The sequence below is a fragment of the Mesocricetus auratus genome, unplaced genomic scaffold (assembly GCF_017639785.1).
Source record: "Mesocricetus auratus isolate SY011 unplaced genomic scaffold, BCM_Maur_2.0 contig_3573_pilon_obj, whole genome shotgun sequence".
NCBI lineage: Eukaryota > Metazoa > Chordata > Mammalia > Rodentia > Cricetidae > Mesocricetus > Mesocricetus auratus.
The window spans coordinates 19,237-28,854 of NW_024431366.1; positions in this window are offsets into that span (position 1 = coordinate 19,237).

A 9,618-nucleotide genomic window follows, 5' to 3' on the forward strand; every position below is an offset into this window, starting at 1 on the left:
TCTGGAGGACCTAGATTCAATTCTCAGCAATCACATGGTAGCTCACAACTGTCTTTAGATGCAGTTTTAGAGTACCTGACACCCTCACACAGACATACATATAGGCTAAGCACCAATGCACAAATAAATAAATAAATAAATAAATAAATACCATTGAATGAAATTTAACATTACCTTCTAAATGGAGATAACTTGTTCCAGTGGCATCCTGACTTGATGGATTTTCCAGAGTTATGTTTGTACACTACCACCACCTGGCTACATATGCTTGTTTTTGGTTTAGTTTTGTTTTGATTTTTTAAGAAAAAATGACATGTCTGATCCTGGCAGCAGCAATATACCTCAGAGAACATGATGGGCATTAACAAAATTCCACATAGGTTTTAAATTCTTTATAGCAAATGTAATACACTGGGCAAGAAAGTGCTCTTGCCTCAACTGCTGACAGTATGCTGTCCAAATTGGGCCAGCAGGACACAAAAGAGAGTGAGTGACATACCTTCCTAATATAAGCTGGGACAGTTCTTCAAAACTACTGCCTCACAGAAAAGTCTGTCAGATATTCTAGGCCGATAGGCCAAAGGTGAATCCACGTTACAGAGGATCATCGGGTGACTTTGCAAGCAGCCAGCTGTTTCTGTCATTTCTCCCAATTTTTGGAAGTCTCTTGCTTATACTTCCTGCTACTTGGTTAATGTTATTCCCTTCTTGAGTCTCTGAAGGATTTGAAGACTTTATAGCTACAGTTGAAGTTTTTGTTCATCAATTTCAGAAAATATATTCACTTAAGAAATGTAAAGTGTGCCTGGCGTTGGTGACACACACCTTTAATCCCAGCACTCGGGAGGCATAGGCAGTTGGATCTCTGTGAGTTCGAGTGCAGCCTGGTCTACAGAGTGAGTTCCAGGACAGCCTCCAAAGCCACAGAGAAACCCTGTTTCAAAAATACCAAAAAAAAATAAAGAAATGTAAAGTGTATAAGGTTGAGAAACAGGAAAAGATAGTTTTGATAATGAAAATTGCAATAGAAAGTAAATTAGCTACAACCATTTAGACTCAGCAATATAGGATGGAGACTGGATTACTTTTTCTGAATTAGTTAAATGCTGATGGGATAGAAATTGTTGATGCATTTATTGAGCATGTATACCAGATGTATTTAATGAACTTATTGCATTGTTTTCCTTATGTTAGTTATAACCTTTCTTATTTTTGACAAAAAAGGCAACATGTGGTGATATTTTGTTTGTGCACCTTGAAGGCCTGTATTCATGGAGTTCTTAGACTATTGGTCCAGGTCCTACCACATGTCAAATCTTTTCTATTAAAAAAACCTGAAGTTGGAGCATAAGCAGGTCATGTTGGGCATGCAGAGCTTGGAGAATGAAAAAACTCAGGCTTCAGAAAAGCTGGCCAAGGAGACAGGCTTCTACTGTTATGTGCCTGCTTGTCAGAGGACAATTTTTTCAATGCTTTGCTATTGACATGTTTGTTTATAAATGAATTCCTGAGGTCTTTAGCACATTTCCTATCAACAGTTGATCAATTTCATCATTATATTGTGCTAGAGGGCCTGGCACCTGGTATAGGATCAGATGTCTGTTATATATATGGGATGATTCTTTTTCCTGACTATGTCTTGTAACCAACTAAATAATAAAGTCAATCCTATATCATTTTGTATAAATTCAGAGGTTTTTGATATATAAAAATTTTTTTTGCATATTGAGAATCAGTAACTATGTTTAGAGGTTCATTATGATCCATTAACACCATAAAAATAGCATATTATTCTGAATTTTGGACAGAATTATAAGGAGTTATTTAAATTTTCTGATTTGTAACCTGCCTTTCCTGATTTATTTGCATCAGTATAGAATGTAGGAGCTCCAGTTATTGGTGTTTCCCTTATAATTCAGGGAAGGATCCAGTTAGTTGTCCTTATGAGTTGAATTCTTATAAAAGGAGTTCTTATTTGGTCTAACTAATAAAAACCCCAAGTCAGATATACAGGAAAATGTTGAGAGATCAGAGAGAAGGAGCAAGCCATGGTGACACCTTACCTTCTTAGTGGTTTAGCAGACAAAGTATGAGTTCCTGTTTCTCCCTGCTTATATTCTGTTTACACCAAGCAATCTCACTTCCTGACTGTTTGTACAGACTTCCAGACCTCCACGGTTAGCTATTGGCAAGCTCCAATCTCTGACCTTCAGATATGCAGTATTGGTATAAACAAGGTAGCACTGTAATTTCTGTTGCTTTGGGATAATTATTGATCTCTCCCCCAAAATCACTACAAGCTCTTTGCCAGGGTTCATGTTCTCCCCATAATTTGTCAATTTCATCATTAGTAAAATGTACTACAGTTTCTGCTGGATTTATTCCTGCTAATTATTGTTGAAGTCTTATTTTTCTTTTTAGAATCAATTCAGAAATCTTTTCCACATAAGCTTTTTATTTTTTACTTGGTTTATGTGGTAGAAAGAGCCCTTCTAAAATAATATCTTCCTTTTCCATTAAAATTCCTGTAGGGTAATGTTTAGATGGTGATATGACTAGAATTCACTTAAGTTTTGAATCCAGAGAATCCACATGTGCAATCTGTAATTCCTCTTCCACTAATGCCAATTCTTTCTCAGCTTTGGTTATTAATTCCCTGGAACTCTCTAAGTCCTTGTCATCATCTGAAATTTTGTTTAGATCAATCAGTTGATCAGGTATTATCCCAACATTGTGCCATAGATGGGAAATGTCTCCTGGCAATCTCTGAAAATCATTAAGACTCCATAATTTTTGGGATCAAAATTTGTAAACCTATTTTATAGCCTAAATTAAAAAACATAGAATCTCATCTTTGTATTTTTTTCAGGAGCAAATTATAGTCTCCACTAAGACAACTTTTTCTTTGCTTCTTCAAACATTCTTGACAAATTATCTATATTTTAATCAGATAATAAAATGTCATCCATTTAATAGTAAACTGTAGATTGAGGAATTTTCTTATGTATTATTTCCAATGGCTACCATGCAAAATAGTAGCACAGAGTGAGGCTCTTTAACATTCTCTGTGGGAGAGCCCTCCACTGATATATTTTAACTGATTGAGAATTATTGTAAGGAGGCACTGTGAAGGCAAATATTTCTTTATCTTTTTCTTGTAAAGGTATAGTGAAGAAATAACCTTTTAAGTAAATAACTGCCATTCTTTAGGTAATAAGGCAATGGCTATCCAGGCTGCAGAGTGCACACTGACTGAATTATTTTTTAATAGGTCTCAGGTCTGTAGTTATTCTCCATATTCCTGATTTCTTGTATAACAAATACAAGATAAATCCAAGGGCTAGTAGATTCTTCTATTATGTTCAGCAGCTAGCCATTCCAGAACCAGCTGTTCTAGAATGTCTAGTTTCCCTGAAGTCATAGGCCATTGCCCCACCCAGATAGATTTGTCAGTTAACAATTTTACAGTTAGGGTTTTTGGTTTCTGTATGAGTTCAACCCTTGTTTTATTTTGTTTTTGCACAACCTGGGTAGTTGATGTCTGTTTTGTATAGTACCTTATAACATTCTTTTCATCAACATATTGAAGAAAAAACACTTATAATCCTGAGACTATGGCAATTATTCCAGTACTTAGTGTAAGGATTCAGGCATTATGCTGAGCTGCCCCTGTCACCTGGCAGCATGCATTCAGACATTATCCTGGTCAGCCCAGGGTTCCATGGTTGCATAGTCTGCCTGCAGGTACAAAGGACACCATTAAAAGAAAGATCCCTGCCCACTTATGCTCTCTTTCCTGCTCCTCTCTTTCCCACTCTGTTTCCTGCTGTTCCCTGGGGCAGATAGGATGTCTTCTTTTTTTCTTCTGTCCTCACTGTCTCTCTGCTTCTTTATCTTTTTCTATTCCCTTTCCCCTCCCCTATATCTAAGAAAGTTTCTCATTTTAAGCTCTCTATGCCTGACATGTTTGTCCCTCCACCTGGGTCACCCTTGCGTGCCATGGAATCTGCCAAGGTTCACCATGTACTTTATCATCAAGCTTAGAACTCAACTTAAGGGAGGTCCAGCTTTTTTTCTGTTCTGACATTTCCCTTTTATGTACAAAACAATGCTGATGTACCAATGAAGCAATTATGGTTCTGTCAGATATCTCTGAAGTGTTCAAGAACTCTGCCTTCTAATTCATCTTATGGTGGTTTAATGTAAAACATGAAATGCTACACTTTGTATTCAGGTCACCAGTAGAACTTATGCTGACAAAAATCAAGTCAACATCTAACTAAGCGGAGTCCTCAGAGTCCTTATATCTTCTATCCAAACCCATTACAATTTTCTTTGTGTTACTCTTTTGAAAGCACGTGTCATCTTACATAAAATTATCAACATCAACTAAATCAAGAGCCCTCCCCTGTGATATGGAAATCCACTGCTTTGAATTGTTTGCCTGTATGAGGTATCAGCATCAGCATCACTGTGACTTCAGTCTCAGCTAACAAAATACAGGTCCTTGAAGAAATTCAAGTGTATCATTCTATGGCAAACTCATCCCAAGTCTAGGTTTGGTGGGATGAGTCAGACTGTGATGTTTAGAACATAATAAAGCATAGTAGACAACAAATTCTTTTCATAAAATAGTCCAGTGAAGAGGATCTGAGTCAGGCAGATTTGGGACCAAATTCTTATTCTTCCTTGATCTAAGAAGTCCCCTCATATCTAGAGCAATGGGATTTTCAGACATCGCTACAGTTGTGTGAACATCTGGCACAGCCTTTTCATGTCTCCCCCTGCAAACCTTCCACTCCAAAGAGTTTCTGCTCAAGCTGCTCACAGTCATGCTCTTTAAACCCAATGGAAGCCAGATTCAGCCAGTTCTTCCAGTCAAGAAATATCTACAACTGCTTTATTTTGTCATGACCTCCAGTATTGCAAGCTGAATGTAGAGCAAAAATGAAAATGATAGACCAGCACATTTGGTTCTGATACTAGAACTGGGAACTGAGGTGGAATCAGGAGCTTGTTGTAAGCTGGGCGTTGGTGATGCACACCTCTAATCCCAGAACTTGGGAGGCAGAGACAGGGGTTTGAGGCCAGCCTGGTCCACAGAGCGAGTTCCAAGACAGCCTCCAAAACAATGCAGAGAAACCCTGTCTTGAAAAAAATCCAAAACAATAAAACAAACAGCAAAAAAAGAGCTTGTTGTGAAGAAGTGTCAGCCAAAGTTCCCTTATAGAGTACGCAGCTGTCTCTGCCCCCTGACATCTTTCTTAGGACTTAGAACCCAAGCTTGAAGGAGTAAGAGGTCTGGACCTTTCTCATATAAGACAAGACCATGTAGAAATACTTAGATAAATAGAAATGGGTTAATAATTATGACACAGCTAGCCAATAGGAAACCCTAGTCACTGGGCAATAGCCTTATAATTAATATAGTGCCCATGTGCTTTTGGCGAGCTGAGATTTGTGGAGGGACCAGCCAGAACAAAGAACCTGACATTACAGATCCTTCTGAAGTTGGTAAATGAAGTGAGTACAAATATAATATGTATTCACTCTTATGTGGATATTAGCATAAAGCAAAGGACAACCCACCTACATGCCACAACCCCAGAGGACCTTGATAATAAAGAGAAACCTAAGAGAGACATACATGAATCCCTCTAGGAGGGGTAAAAGATCATATCTCCTGAGTAAATAGGGAATGTGGAGGTTGGCTGAGAGGGCGGAAAGAGAGAGGAGATGTGGGGAAAGTATGGGAAAATTATATAGCTCAATATAAAATTAGAAAAAAAACAGAGTCAAGCTTCATGCTTATGTCTTTTCTGTGAAATTACAAATTGCTCTTTTGGGTCTCTATTTTAATTAGAGTTGTGGTGACTAGTTTTTGTTTGTTTGTTTTATATCTATTTATTATGTATACAGTGTTCTGCCTGAAGAGGGCTCCAGATCTCATTATAGAGGATTGTGAGCCACCATGTGGTTGCTGAGAATTGAACTCAGGATCTCTGGGAAGACAGACAGTGCTCTTAACCTCTGAACCATCTCTCCAGCCCTGTGCTGGCTGGTTTTATGTTAATTTGACACAAACTAGAGTTACCCAAAAGAAGAAAATCTCAATTGAGAAATGCTTACAAAAGGTTCAGCTGTAAGGCATTTTTTAAAATGAATTTCATGTTTCCATGCCCTCCCCCCACCACCATCACACTGCCTCACAGGTACCAATGCAGAGGAACACTTGGGACATCCCTTCACTGGCATCTTGAGCTGGGTCCCTCCCTAACAAACTTGGTGTTATTGAATCTCTCAGGGCTTCTAATGTCTCGCTTCCATTTCCCCTAGCCTCAATCAATTTCCTCTTAGTGTCATCTTGGAAGTGCACAGGCAGCTAATGGCATCCTGAGGTAGAAGTAGTGGCCTCCAAGCCCTTGAAACTCACCAGCATTCTCCCCACTCAGTGTGAACATTCTCTGATATTTTTGGAAGAAATTCACAAAGATATCAAAGTCTTGAGTGCTAAAGTTCCTTCCCAGGATCTGTAGGCAACCTTTATGCATCTTCCCAGTGACTTTGTCCCATCCAATTATATAGGGTTATGTTTATTAACAACCCTTCTTCCAGATGTAGAATTTATTCCAGGGAGTGAGCCCATTTCAATACCTCGCATAGATTATCTTATTCTCAAGCATAAGAGGGCCATCCAATTCATTCCCCTGTTAGTGAAACTTGAAATATTGGAAGCCTTAGCGACTGACTCTGCAGGCATGGAAGTAGCTGTAAAATCATATTCCAAGCTATCTCAATAGCTTGCTGATGATGCACAGACTATTTACAGGTCAATTCAGGACCTTCAGGACTAAGTTCTCTTCCTGGCAGGGGTAGTCCTGCAGAATAGGAGAGGCCTAGATTTGCTTACAACAGACAAGGGAAGCATTTGTTTAATTTTGCAGGAAAAATGGTGCTTTTATGCCAAAAAATGGAATAAAAAAACACCAAGAGAAACGCAAGAAACACCTCAGAGAACTGTTTGATCAACACATTTGGAGGGCCTGGAGTGGACTTCTGCCCTATCATCTTCCCTTGTTAGGCCCCCTGCTTGGTTTATTAATTTTCCTATTGCTAGGACCTTTTCTCTTTAATAAATTGATGGCATTCTTTAAGAGTCAAATGGATGCTATTAAGATGCAGCCTATACAGCTTCACTATCACTGTCTTGACATGGCTGAAATGGGAGACAACTGTGATGAATTTTAATCACATACTACTTAAATTCTGTAGCTATGAGATCATTTTTTATTCATCTCCTCCTTAGTGAGCTGGGCTAGTTAGCCAATGACAGACAACAGAAGGACAGAGATGTCCCATCCCGATAGCCCCCTCAGACAGGAATGCTCATCATGTAATATCAGGTCCAATGACAGGTAGGGCTATTGCACACTCCTGATCTACAAAATTCTCTGACCTAAGACAGGCACAGCCCCCTCAAGGATATCCCAGCTTATGCCCTTTTTACATTATACAGAAAAGGGAGGACCTGTGAAATAAACTATGCTAAATAAGGATAGCATAAAAGTCATCATAATATTCCTACTGTATTCTTAGAGACTAGCACTTAGTTAAGTTTCTATTTCTCTGTGTCTGCTTATCTTCCAATATTTTTAAGGCTTGCAGTCCAGGCTTCCCCAACTGCAGACTTGTCTCCTTGAAACATTTCCTATCATGGAGAACTTCTGCTGCCCCACCAGTCTGCCACCTGCCCTACTTAAGCACTGTTAATATTTTTAATAATTGAGACTTGATCAGAATACTGTCTTGTCTCCATCTCTCATATCTCTTGTCCCCCCCCATTCTAATTCCTCCCTTATGGTCCCCACTGACTGACCCCATGGGCCAGGACACTCTACACCTAAGATGTCTCACCCAGCAAATGTACTATAAACTCAGCTATACACTGAGTGGATGCTATCCCATTCCAGCATCTGGCTCTAGCAGGCCTTGTCATTTTCCAGATTTACTCTGTGTTGATAAAAAACAATTAGGTTGCATTACTGAAGCTAGTCTCCAAGGTCACTTACCTTATTTAGCTACTTCTTTGCTTTGCCTGTGACTGACTACTAAATTCAGCTCTCAACATATTGAAATCCAAAAATCAAAAGTCCCCTTTGGGGCTGGAGAGATGGCTCAGTGTCTAAGTGATCTGACTGCTCTTCCAGAGGTCCTGAGTTCAATTCCCAGCAACCACATGACAGCTTGCAACCATCTGTAATGATATCTGGTGTGCTCTTCTGACATGCAGGCAGAAGACTGTATACATAGTAAATCTTAAAAAACAAACAAAAAATAAAATAATATCCTATTGCATGAGTGATATAGAACACATCTCAGTATTTAGTAACCAGAGGATTAAGCATTCTAAGCTAGGCTTGGCTACACAGTGCAATCCTATCAATAGGAGATAAATAGATTTTTTTAAAATTCCCTTTGGCTCACTTAATTAATATACCCAACTAAAATTAAATACCAAATCCTGACACAAGATTTCCCAATTTACCTTTATAAAACACCATTTGCCTATGGGCCACGTCTATCTCCCCTTTACTCAGAGGCAGGCCTTTGTCCCTCTGGGACAAATATTGCTGCCAATTTTCTCTTGTTCCTTCCACTTCTCTCTTGTCTTCTATCTCCTGTGTTTGTTTCTTATTCCCTTCCCATGTCCTTCTGGGGCAAAGAAATCTCCTTTGTGCTGATGACTTGGCCTGGGGGGGTGGAGGTCTTGAGCAAATAATTTTCCTTTCATACACTGTGACTCTTTTGTTTTCTTTCGTTCTTTCATTCTTTCTTTTTTTGAGACAAGGTCTCACTATTGTTCTTTTGTTTAAGTTACCTTGTAATTGCAATAGAACACAAACCAAGAGATACATTAACCATGGATGGAGTCTATTAAAGCGGCGGAGAAGGGAGTGAGAGAGGGATAAGAGCTAGAGATTAGGGGAGCAAGAGGGGGAGAGCTGGAGAGCAAGAGAGGAGGAGAGGAAGACAAGAGCAAGAGGAGAGAGCAAAAAGAATGAAAGTAGGTGGGCATCTGTCTTTTACAGGGGTTCTTTACATCTGCATGCAGACTTAGTACTCATGGAACCTTGGGCTGACCTGAAGTGCATTCTACCAGGTAACAGGGACAGGCCAGCATAATGTCTGAATCCTTACACTCACTGCATAGCAAAGGCTGTCCTGGAACTCACGATATAGGAAACAAGGCTGGCACCAAGTTTATAGAGATCCACCTGCCTCTGCCCGTGCCTCTGGAGCACTGGGATTAAAGGAGCATGCCATCAAGCCTAGCCTAATATGCTGTATATATTAGGAAATTATAACAAGAAAGACTGAATGTTTCATTCAAATACACTTTATTTTTCAATCCTTGGGATTAAATATAAGGCTTGCAACATGCTAGGCAAGCTTACCCAAGCTATACACCAGCCCTACACTTCTAGTTAGGGCCTCTACCACAGAGTCATGTCACCATTATTTTTACATTCACTAATAGAGGCATTTATTCAGAGAGAGAGAGAGAGTCTAAGTAGGAAGGACAACTTGCAGGAGTCAGTTCTTTCCTTCTACCAAGAA